This window comes from Pristiophorus japonicus, chromosome 1 (assembly GCF_044704955.1).
Source record: "Pristiophorus japonicus isolate sPriJap1 chromosome 1, sPriJap1.hap1, whole genome shotgun sequence".
Classification (NCBI taxonomy): domain Eukaryota; kingdom Metazoa; phylum Chordata; class Chondrichthyes; family Pristiophoridae; genus Pristiophorus; species Pristiophorus japonicus.
Window position 1 is genome coordinate 245,963,142 of NC_091977.1, and position 12,627 is coordinate 245,975,768.

Genomic DNA, 12,627 nt, shown 5'->3' on the forward strand with positions numbered 1-12,627 from the left:
GGATGGGGTGAAAATCAAGTGGGCTGCTTTGTTCTGGATGGTGTCATGCTTATTGAGTGTCTTTGGAACTGCACTCATCCAGGCAAGTGGAGAGTATTCCATCACACTCCTGACTTGTGCCTTGTAGATGGTGGAAAGTTTTTGGGGAGCCAGCAGGTGAGACACTCGCCGCAGAATACCAAGCCTCTGACCTGGTCTTGTTGCCACAGTCTTTATATGGCTTGAACAGTTAACTGTCTGGTCAGTGGTGCCCTCCAGGATGTTCATGGTGGAGGATTTAGCGATAGTATTGTCATTTAATGTCAAAGGGTGGTGATTAAACTCTCTCTTGTTGGAGATAGTCATTGCCTGGCACCTGTGTGGCACAAATGTTACTTCCCACTTATCAGCCAAAACCTGAATGTCATCCAGGTCTTGCTGCATGTGGACATGGACTGCTTAATTATCTGAGGAGTTGCGAATGGCACTGAACACTGTGCAGTCATCAGCGAACATACCCACAATGCTGTCATGGACAGATGCATCTGCGATAGGTAGATTGGTGAGGACGAGGTCAAGTAGGTTTTTCCCTCGTGTCGATTCTCTTACCACCTGTTGCAGGCCCAGTACTAGCAGCCATGTCCATCAGGTTTCAGTCAGCTCGGTCAGTAGTGGTGCTACCGAGCCATTCTTGGTGATGGACATTAAAGCATTAAAGTCCCCCACACAGAGTACATTCTTGCCCTTGCTACTCTCACTGCTTCTTCCAAGTGATGTTCAAGATGGAAGAACAGTAGGGAGGGTAGTAGGTGGTAATCAGCAGGAAGTTTCCTTGCCCATGCTTGACCTGAAGCCATGAGACTTTATGGGGTCCAGAGTCAATGCTGAGGACTCCCAGGTGTCGCCACCCTTGGTAGGTCTGTCCTGCCGGTGGGACAGGACATACCCAGGGATGGTGAAAGAGGAGTTTGGGACATTGGCTGAAAAGTATGATTCTGTGAATATGACTATGTCAGGCTGTTGCTTGACTAGTTTGTGGAAGAGCTCTCCTAATTGTGGCACAAGTGCCCAGATGTTGATGAGGAGGACTTTGCAGGGTCGACTGGGCTGGTTGTGCCGTTGTCCTGTTCATAGCCGGTGCCACGTGGTCTGTCTGGTTTTATTCTTCTTATTTTTCATAGCAGCTTTTTTACAGGCCATTTCAGAGGGCATTTAAGAGTCAACTGGAGTGACATATAGGCCGACCAGGTAAGGATGGAAGATTTCCTTCCCTAAAGGGCATTAATGAACCAGATGGGTTTATACAACAGTCTAATAGTTTTCATGGTCACCATTACGGATACCAGCTTTTTTTAAATTTCAGATTTATTTAATTAATAATTAATTATTCAATTTCCCAGCTGTTATGGTGGGATTTAAATATTATCATCATAGGCAGTCCATCGAAATCGAGGGAGACTTGCTTCCACTCTAAAAGTGAGTTCTCAGTGACTGTACAGTCCAATATGGGAATTACAGTCTCTGCCACAGGTGTGACAGACAGTTGTGAAGGAAAAGGTGTTTGGCCGTATGCACCTATCGTTGTCTGCATTTGTTTTCTGCATGCTCTCGGCAACGAGACTCTAGGTGCTCAACGCCTTCCCGGATGCTCTTCCTCCACTTAAGACGGTCTTTGGCCAGGGATTCCCAGGTGTTGGTGGGGATGTTGCACTTTATTAAGGAGGCTTTGAGGATGTCCTTGAAACATTTCCTCTGCCCACCTGGGGCTCGCTTGACATGAAGGAGTTCCGAGTAGAGTGCTTGATTTGGGAGTCTTGTGTTGGGCATAAGGACAATGTGGCCCGGCCAATGGGATTTAAACGCACGTCTCTGGATCATTGGTCCATGCCTCTGGATTACCACTCCAGTAACATAACCACTATGCTACCATTCCCAGTCTACCATCTTTCGAAGCCTCTCTCCCAAACAAGCAGGCGGGTTTCAGAGTGGGAAGAAGCTGCTCTGACCAGGTCCTTGTACTCACTATCAAGATTGAGGCAGGGTTCCAGAAGCAATTAATGACTGCAGCTGCCGTCATAGACTTGTCATCGGCATATGACACTTTCTGGCGTGAAGGCCTGCTGCTGAAGCATTCAATAATTGTCCAATGCCGCAAGACCCTCAGGATTATAAACACCCGAACAAACAACTGTAAATTCCACAGCAACCTTGGTGACAATACCAGCCAAACATGGATACTCAACAACGGTCTGCCACAAGGGTCAGTGCTCAGACCGACTTTTCTGAACAGCTATACGGCGGACATACTCTGCACCAAATCAGAGAAGTTCGACTATGCTGATGACATAGCATAGCATAGCATAGCTGAAGCAGGTATCAACGCTAGAGGATGCCCACAAGCGACCTGGGGCTACTGGAATGCTACTTCCGGAACTTGGCGCCTCCTTCCCAATCTGGAGAAGACAGTTGTGTCAATGTTCTTTCAGAACAACACTGCCACCGGGAAAGTATTCAACATTGGTGTGTGACTTGGAGGTGAATGCGCAGGTGATGGTGTTCCCATGCGCCTTCGAGGTTGCAGAGGTCGCAGGTTTGGGAGGTGCTGTCGAAGAAGCTGTGGTGAGTTGCTGTGGTGCACTTTATAGATGGCATACACTGTAGATAGAGTGTGCCGGTGGTGGACGGCGTGAACATTTAATGTGGTGGATGGGGTGCCAATCAAGCGGGCTGCTTGGTCCTGGATGGTGTCAAGCTTCTTGAATGTTATTGGAGCTTCCCGCAGTGATGTTCGTATAATAGGGTGCTCAGAGCTACACCAAATACTCCAACTGTAGTGTGGTTAATATCTTGTAAAAATTCTACATCTCTTTGCATTTATATTCAAGTCCCCATCTATAAAACTCACCATTTGTTTTTAATAGTCCACAGCCAATCACGCCTTCAGTCAATGCCCACTCATAGAGACTGGCTAGCAGAAGTCACTGGATTGTGGTCACTTGGATGATTGACCTCCAACCACCACAACTTTCTTCCTTTATGCTAGGTTTGACTCCAGACAATGGAGAGTTTCCCCCAATTCCCATTGACTTCAATTTTGCTTGGGTTCCTTGATGCCATATTTAGTCAAATGGTGTCTTGATGTCAAAGACAGTCACTCTCACCTCACCTCTGGAATTCAGCTCTTTTATCCATGTTGGGACAAAAGCTGTAATGAGGTCCGGAGCTGAGTGGTCCTGGTGAAACACAAGCTGAGCATCGATGAACAGGTTATTGGTGAGTAAGTGCTGCTTGATAGCACTGTCGACAACATCTTCCATCACTTTGCTGATGATTGAAAGTAGACTGATGGGACGGTAATTGGCTGGATTGGATGTATCCTGCATTTTGGATAGATGCCAGTGTTGTAGCTGTACTGGAACAGCTTATTCAGAGGTGCAGTTAGTTCTGGAGCACAAGTCTTTAGCATGACAGCCAGGATTTTGTCAGGACCCATAACCTTTGCTGTAGCATGATGCTGCCACTGTTTTGCATGCAGGCTTAACAGCGGAAGCAGCATGGTATAGACTGTATGCTGTGCGCATATAAAAAAAAATGAGCCACAAACAAGGAAGATCTCTGGTTTGATCCCAGAACTGTCAGCTCAGGTGATAGCAGTTCCGAACCACAATTCAGTGACTTCTGCTAGCCAGTCTCTATGTGTGGGCATTGACTGAAGACGCGATTGGAAACTATTAAAAAGAAATGGTGGGTTTTATAGATGGGGACTTGAATATAAATGCAAAGAGGTGTTGAATTTTTACAAGATGTTAATCACACTACAGTTGGAGTATTTGGTGTATCCCTGAGCATACTATTATAAGAACATAAGAATTAGGAGCAGAAGTAGGCCATTCGGCCCCTCGAGCCTACTCCGCCATTCAATAAGATCAGGGCTGATCCTGTACCTCAACACCACTTTCCTGCACTGTACCCTTATCCCTTAATTCCCTGAATATTAAAAAAATTGAATATACTAAAATATTGAGCCTCTACAGTCCTCTGGGTTAGAGAATTCCAAAGATTCACCACTGTCTGAGTGACGAAGTTTCTCCTCATCTCAGTCCTAAATGGCCAACCCCTTATTCTATGTCTGTGACCGCTGGTTCTAGACTCCCCAGTCAGGGGAAACATCCTCTCTGCATCTACTCTGTCAAGCCCTGTAAGAATGTTACATGTTTCAATGAGATCACCTTTCATACTTTTAAACTCTAGAAGGATAAGAAGGATATAAAATCTGAGGATAAGGTACAGTGAAGATTCACCAGAATGATACTGAGAATGAAAGATTATAATTATGAAGATAGGTTTGGAATATTGTGGCTTTTGTTCGTGGAACAGCGAAGATTAAGGTGGAATCTAATAGGAGTTTTCAAATTATGGAAGGTTTTGAGATCATAGACAGCCCCTTGAAATCGAGGAAGACTTGCTTCCACTCTAAAAGTGAGTTCTTAGGTGACTGAACAGTCCAATACTGGAATTACAGACTCTGTCACAGGTCAGGCAGTGGTTGAAGGAAAGGGTGGGTGGGATTGGTTTGCCGCACGCTCCTTCCGCTACCTGCGCTTGATTTCTGCATGCTCTCGGCAACCAGACTTGAGGTGCTCAGCACCCACCCAGATGCTCTTCCTCCACTTAGGGCGGTCTTTGGCCAGGGATTCCCAGGTGTCGGTGGGGGTGTTGCACGTTATCAAGGAGGCTTTGAGGGTGTCCTTGAAACGTTTCCTCTGCCCACCTGGAGCTCACTTGCCGTGTACGAGTTCTGAGTAGAGCGCTTGCTTTGGGAGTCTTACATAGAAACATAGAAAATAGGTGCAGGAGTAGGCCATACGGCCCTTCAAGCCTGTACCACCATTCAATAAGATCATGGCTGATCATTCACCTCAATACCCCTTTCCTGCTTTCTCTTCATACCCCTTGATCCCTTTAGCCGTAAGGGCCATATCTAACTCCCTCTTGAATATATCCAATGAACTGGCATCAACAACTCTCTGCGGTAGGGAATTCCACAGGTTAACAATTCTCTGAGAAGAAGTTTCTCCTCATCTCAGTCCTAAATGGCTTACCCCTAATCCTTAGACTATGTCCCCTGGTTCTGGACTTCCCCAACATCAGGAACATTCTTCCTGCATCTAACCTGTCCAGTTCCGTCAGAATTTTATATGTTTCTATGAGATCCCCTCTCATCCTTCTAAACTCCAGTGAATACAGGCCCAGTCGATCCAGTCTCTCCTCATATGTCAGTCCTGCCATCCCAGGAATCAGTCTGGTGAATCTTTGCTGCACTCCCTCAATAGCAAGAACGTCCTTCCTCAGATTAGGAGACCAAAACTGAACACAATAATTCAGGTGATGCCTCACGAAGGCCCTGTACAACTGCAGTAAGACCTCCCTGCTCCAATACTCTAATCCCCTAACTATGAAGGCCAACATACCATTTGCCTTCTTCACCGCCTGCTGTACCTGCATGCCAACTTTCAATGACTAATGTACCATGACACCCAGATCTTGTTGCACCTCCCCTTTTCCTAATCTGCCGCCATTCAGATAATATTCTGACTTCGTGTTTTTGCCACCAAAGTGGATAACCTCACATTTATCCACATCTGTTATGCGTGTGCCCACTCACCTAACCTGTCCAAGTCACTCTGCAGCCTCTTAGCGTCCTCCTCACAGCTCACACCGACTACCAGCTTCATGTCATCTGCAAACTTGGAGATATTACACACAATTCCTTCATCTAAATCATAAATGTATATTGTAAACAGCTGGGGGCCCATCGCTGAGCCCTGCAGCACACCACTAGTTACTGTCTGCCATTCTGAAAAGGACCCGTTTATCCCAACTCTCTGCTTTCTGTCTGCCAATCAGTTCTCTATCCACGTCAGTACATTACCCCCAATACTATGTGCTTTGATTTTGCACACCAATCTCTTGTGTGGGACCTTGTCAAAAGCCTTTTGAAAGTCCAAATACACCACATCCACTGGTTCTCCCTTGTCCACTCTACCAGTTACATCCTCAAAAAATTGTAGCAGATTTGTCAAGCATAATTTCCCTTTCATAAATCCATGCTGACTTGGACTGATCCGGTCACTGCTTTCCAATTGCGCTGCTATTTCATCTTTAATAATTGATTCCAACATTTTCCCCACTACCGATGTTAGGCTAACCGGTCTATAATTACCCATTTTCTCTCTCCCTGCTTTCTTAAAAAGTGATGTTACATTAGCTACCCTCCAGTGCATAGGAACTGATCCAGTCAATAGACTGTTGGAAAATGATCACCAATGCATCCACTATTTCTCGGGCCACTTCCTTAAGTACACTGGGACGCAGACTATCAGACCCTGGGGATTTATCAGCCTTCAATCCCATCAATTTCCCGAACACAATTTCCCACCTAATAACGATTTCCTTCAGTTCCTCCTTGCCATTAGACCCTCGGTCCCCTAGTATTTCCAGAAGGTTATTTGTTTCTTCCTTCATGAAGTCAGAACCAAAGTATTTGTTCAATTGGTCTGCCATTTCTTTGTTCCCCATTATGAATTCACCTGAATCTGACTGCAAGAGACCTACGTTTGTCTTCACTAATCACTTTCTCTTCACATATCTATAGAAGATTTTGCCGTCAGTTTTTATGTTCCCATTAAGCTTCCTCTCACACTCTATTTTCCCCCTCCTAATTAACCTCTTTGTCCTCCTCTGCTGAATTATAAAATTCTTCCAGTCCTCAGGTTTGCTGCTTTTTCTGGCCAATTTATGTACCTCTTCCTTGGATTTAACACTATCCTTAATTTCCCTTGTTAGCCACGGTTGAGCCACCTTCCCCATTTTATTTTCACTCCAGACAGAGATGTACAATTGTTGAAGTTCATCCATGTGATCTTTAAATGTTTGCCATTGCCTATCCACCGTCAATCCTTAAAGTATCATTCACTTGTCTATTCCAGCCAATTCACGTCTCATGTCATCGAAGGTACCTTTCCTTAAGTTCAGGACCCTAGTCTCTGAATTAACTGTGTCACTCTCCATCTTAATAAAGAATTCTACCATATTATGGTCACTCTTCCCAAGGGGCCTCGCACAACAAGATTGCTAATTCATCCTTTCTTATTACACATCACCCAGTCGAGAATGGCCAGCCATCTAGTTGATTCCTCGACATATTGGTCTAGAAAACCATCCCTAATACACTGCAGGAAATCCTCCTCCACCGCATTGCTACCAGTTTAGTTAGCCCAATCAATATGTAGATTATTGTCGCCCATGACAACTGCTGTACTTTATTGCACACAGCCCTAATTTCTTGTTTGATGCTGTCCCCAACCTCACTACTACTGTTTGGTGGTCTGTACATAACTCCCACTAGCGTTTTCTGCCCTTTGGTATTCCGTAGCTCCACCCATACCAATTCCACATCATCCAAGCTAATGTCCTTCCTTACTATTGCGTTAATTTTCTCTTTGACCCCACCTCCTTTTCCTTTCTGTCTATGCTTCCTGAATGTTGAATACCCCTAGATGTTGAGTTCCCAGCCTTGGTCACCCTGGAGCCATGTCTCCGTGATGCCAATTACATCATATCCGTTTACAGCCATCTGCGCAGTTAATTCGTCCACCTTATTACGAATACTCCTCGCATTGAGGCACAAGTGGGGCCGCACGGCCTGTTTCTGTCCTTTAGATTCGATGATGGTGGTGTTGGACATGCAGACGATGTGGCCCGCCCAATGGAGCTGGTCGAGTGTGGTCAGTGCTTCGATGCTGGGGATGTTGGCCTGATCAAGGATGCTAACATTGGTGCGTCTGTCCTCCCAGGAGATTTGTAGGATCTTGTGGATAAAGAGTGAAAGACTACTTCCACTGACAAATCAGTAACAAGAGAATGAAGGGTAAGTTAGATGCATTTTAGGGGCAGCTAGATAAACACGTGAAGGTGAAAGGAAGCGTAAGTTATGCTGATAGGATGAGATGAAGAGGGGTGGATGGAGGCTCCTGTGGAAAATAAACACCGGCATAGACTGTTTCTGTCCTGTAGACTCGATGATGATGGTGTAAATCTTTACACATAAGGAATCATTAGAACATGGAATGCTTTACCTCAAGGGCTTCTTAAGGCTAAACATCATTTTAAAACAAATTGGTTAAGTATCTGAAAAGGTAAAGGAAAGGAAAATGTTATTAGAGCATATAGATCAAGCAGGAAAGCTGCGACCCACACAGGCATGATGGCCTGATTACTTTCTTCTGTGCTGTAACTTTTAGCATGTGACTCTATGATCAAAAAGCCTGTTAACACTTCCTCTCTCAGTAAACACACAAAGAAGGCACGTTTATGCAAGCTACCAGAGGTCGCTTGGTAGCTGTGGAACTGTACCCCATAACATGTCAATACCTTCAGGAGAACAAGTGAGAAGAAGGTCGGTCGGTGGTGAGTTAATTTGTAGAAATATTAATAATTATTGGATTCTGCAGTTTCAAATCCACTTCATTCACGTATTTTATACAAGTACTCTTGTCCTGGTTACAAAATTGAGGAGTTACATGACCAGATCTCTGGGTCCATACAGTTTATTTGCATTGATGTGCCTGGATATGTGCCACGATGAGTGTGTTATACATGCAGACTATAGATATACTCTCTGTGTAGTCATTGTATAGTTGCATAAGATGGAGACTTGTTTACCTGATGTACGATCAATAAGGTTTACACTGTGTATATACATGCTGGCACCATTAGAGGGTGCAACTGGTGGAGATCGGGGTTTCCAGCCCTGGTGTCAGGGGCTGTGTAAAAGGGGAACCGCCATGTGGCTGCCTCTGGAGTTACGAATAAAGGACCAAGGTCACTACAGTCTGAATACAACACCTTGTCTCGTGGAGTCATTCATAGGTACATTACAGACATAATAACTGCCGACGAGAATATAGACTTTCACATGATTATGGCTACCTTTGGCACACTAAAAGACTTTGCAGAGGGTGATGATTAGGATGCCTTCACGGAAAGGCTCAAGCAATATTTTGTGGCAAACGGCCTGGCAGGGGAGAAGGACACATTGGTGGAGAAGCGCAAGGCTATAGTGCTGACCAGTTGTGGGCCCGAGGTCTACCGCCTCGACTGGGACTTGCTGTCACTCACGAAGGCCAAGGATAAGACATACAATGAGCTGACTGAACTAATTCGCGACCAACTAAAACCAAAACAAAGCATCCTCATGGCCAGGCACAGATTCTACGCTCACCGCAGACCTGAGGGCCAGGAGATTGCAAAATATGCTGCCAACCTCAGGAGACTCGCGCGCCATGTGATTTCGGCATGCACCTCAACGAACCCCCATTGAGAGATATTTTTGTTTTGGGACTTGGCCACGAGGGCCTCCTTCACAAGCTATTATCTGCCGACACCACAGTCAACCTGCAGAAGGCCATCAGCATCAGTCAGGCGTTCATGACCTCGACCTGCAGCACCAAGCAAATTATTCATCCTGTGGACGCAAACACAGAATCGTGCCTTTCACAGGCAAGACTGTAGAATGTGGCTCTGCCTAGGACAGAGAGCACATTCCTCAGGGTTCCAGAACTCAGAGTCCGCCGAGGGGTGCTAATCAAGTAGCACGATGTTGGCGTTGCAGAGGAAACCATAGGGCTCACCAGTGTCTGTTTGCTGAGTATGTATGCAAAGCCTGTAACATGAGGGGCCACCTCCAGCGTATGTGTAAAAGAAATACGACTTACCGTCGAGCAGAGGAGTCGGTAGATGACTTTGAATCCAGCGGGGAGTATGATGATTTGGCCAGAGAGGCAGCTCAGCCCCAAGAAGAAGTGTATGGAGTGTATACCTGCACCACCGATTGTCCTTCAGTGAAGATGGAAGTCGAGATAAACGGCGTTCCAGTCTTCATGGAAGTGGACACTCAAGCGAGTCAGTCAGTGATGAGCCAGGATGCCTTTAAGAGGCAATGGAACGAAAAATGACCTGAGCTAGTTCCAGTTCAGGAAAAGTTGCGCACCTACACCAAGGAGCTGATCCCAGTCCTTGGTAGTGCGGATGTAAGTGTAATCCATAATGGCGTGATGCACAAGTTACCTCTGTGAATTGTTACAGGTGATGGTCCAATGCTATTCGGAAGAAGGTGGATGGGGAAGATCCAGTGGAAATGGGAAGACCTCTTCACTCCAGCAATCGATGTCCCCCATGCTCAGAGGCAGAGCAAAACCTCACCTTCGCTTGGGCCAGACACCAGAGAACAGACCAGCGCAGCACCTGAGGCACAGACTGTCCATCATGACTGCGTGGCAATGATTTGACCGGAACGATCTAAAAGTACCTTCCCGGCTCCAGTGGCAGGACTCCTAGGGAGGAAGATCGAATTCACAGGCACTCTTCCAGCTTTTGTGGCAGAATCGCACAAGGCAGTCGACCTCGAGGACAGAGGCAAGATGGCGTTCCTGCTGCAGCGAGACACGGTGTGGTGTGGCAGGGTTCTCTTGAAGGAGACCTGCAACCAACTGAACTTAAAGAGAAATTGTATGCATGGCAATCAATGTAGCGAACCGATTAAGCCTATAAAGAACAAAATGTTGCAAGATGTCAGGAATAGAGTGTCCCCAAAAGTAGCAAGACTGCGACCTCAAGAGGGTGAAGGCACTTATCCTGATACCCTGAACCAGGTCTATCCCACGCTGCAGGCACCCGATGGCACTATTCGCCATGGACCTGGAAACGAAAACGGCACCAATACACGCAGTCGGCCGCCGTTGCCCAGCACCCGGGTGGAGACGTCACTACCTCGGCCATGTCCGGGAGCGAAAGGTCAGAACCAACGAGTTACCAAACAGGACCTGGAACAGTCAGGTTCCCAACACCATTAGAGAGCAGGCAGAAGATTCTGCAGCCCTCAAAGGAGGTCAGGGGGGCCACACACATCTGTGGCTCTGCCCACCACTAGGCAACGGCAAAGGCCCTGAGTCCTGGTTAGGTGAGCGAACCAAGCTCATCCCACTAGCAGGCGCGCAGCGCTGCCATCAGACGACTAGGACCCCATCTGGTTGCTCTACAACCAGCGTCCTCGCATACCTGTACTGTTACCTCAGTACTGACCATGACTGAACTAATTATGCAATTTACCCAATCCTGGTGCACGACCGTAAAACGTAATGAATATAAGTCACTGAACCAAGGTGTCACAATACAACTATAAAAATGTTTTTTTTCTTCCTTTCTTTCTACTTGCACTGTGTCTGATCCTGTATGTTAATGTAATGGGCCAGCTGCATGATCTCACTGTGGGGCCAGGGGCGGAGAGGGGGGGTGGGTGGGAAACATGGATAGCCATGGACACACATGGATCACACCCAGAATCCACTGGAACCTCCACTGCTTCATCGAACCATCCAAACTGGTAACCACTACCCAACGTTGTGGCAAAAGGACTTGAGGGTTAACAGGGAGAGAGCCAAGCTAAAGCACAGCCAAGGTGCAAGGGCTATTGGCACTTAAGTCTGGGGAGAGCTAAGCCAGAGCACATAGTGCAAAGGTAATTGGCACAAAGGACTTGGGGGAGAGTGATGTTATATATGCAGACTATAGATATACTCTCTGTGTAGTCACTGTATAGTTGCATAAGATGGAGACTTGTTTACCTGATGTACTGTCAATAAGGTTTACACTGTGTATATACATGCTGGCACCACTAGAGGATGCAACTGGTGGAGACCGGGGTTTCCTGCCCTGGTGGCAGGGGCTGTATAAAAGGGGAGCCACCATGTGGCTGCCTCACTCTGGAGTTAGGAATAAAGGACCAAGGTCACTACAGTTTGTGTACAACACATTGCCTCGTGGAGTCATTCATAGATACATTACAGACATAATAATGAGGCTATTGTGCCATTCACTGGTCAAGGCATATCAACTTTCTAAAAGTTTGAAAAGAAAACGATCATATGAAAAGTGTCTATAAAATACTTCCAGTTTCCTGGCAGAAAATATTGCAACTATAAAAACTGAACAGGCTATCCACCCCCCAAACTCTTGGAACTCAAATAGGATGGTATAAATATTGTTGTAAAATGTGACAGCAGGTACATTATGTTTTCTACATTGAAACATTAATTTCAAATGTAATTTTTATTTTAGTCTGCCACGATATTTGGATTATCTCAGCTGGTACATAATGTGCTGGGTTAGTAATGACAGTCTCCCTGCCTGTCAACATGTTATTGTTCGTTATTATCCATAGTGTAGGACACGCCAATACTAGCATAAAACAGAACTGCTTGCTTGTTTAAGCAAAAATTGTTTCAGATAAAAGAAAAATAGCAAAAAGTATAAAATGTTCAAATAATTTTTTTTTCCAATTAATAATGTTCGAGTGAGCAAGTCTATCAATGGATTATCTATTTTACGGAATACACAAAATATAAGGGAAAACGTTTTCTTCTACAAAAGCAAAATACTGCATATGCTGGAAATCTGAAATAAAAACAGAAAATTCTGGAAATACTCAGCAGGACAGGCAGCATCTGTGGCGAGAGAAACAGAGTTAACGTTTCAGGTCAATGACCTTTCATCAAAACTGGAAAAGGTTAGAGATGTAACAGATTTTAA

The 12,627-nt window shown here is 45.7% G+C and overlaps 1 long non-coding RNA gene across 4 annotated transcripts in view; it reads right to left on the bottom strand.

Annotated features, from left to right (window-relative positions):
* The window catches only part of LOC139269398 (uncharacterized), a 291,142-nt gene extending 280,642 nt beyond the window's left edge, over positions 1 to 10,500 (bottom strand). For all 4 annotated transcript variants that reach the window (XR_011594298.1, XR_011594295.1, XR_011594290.1 and 1 more), the window contains exon 1: positions 9,756 to 10,500. This is a non-coding gene — a long non-coding RNA (uncharacterized lncRNA). The remainder of the gene's footprint in view (positions 1 to 9,755) is intronic.
* Between the last annotated feature and the right edge of the window lie 2,127 nt (positions 10,501 to 12,627).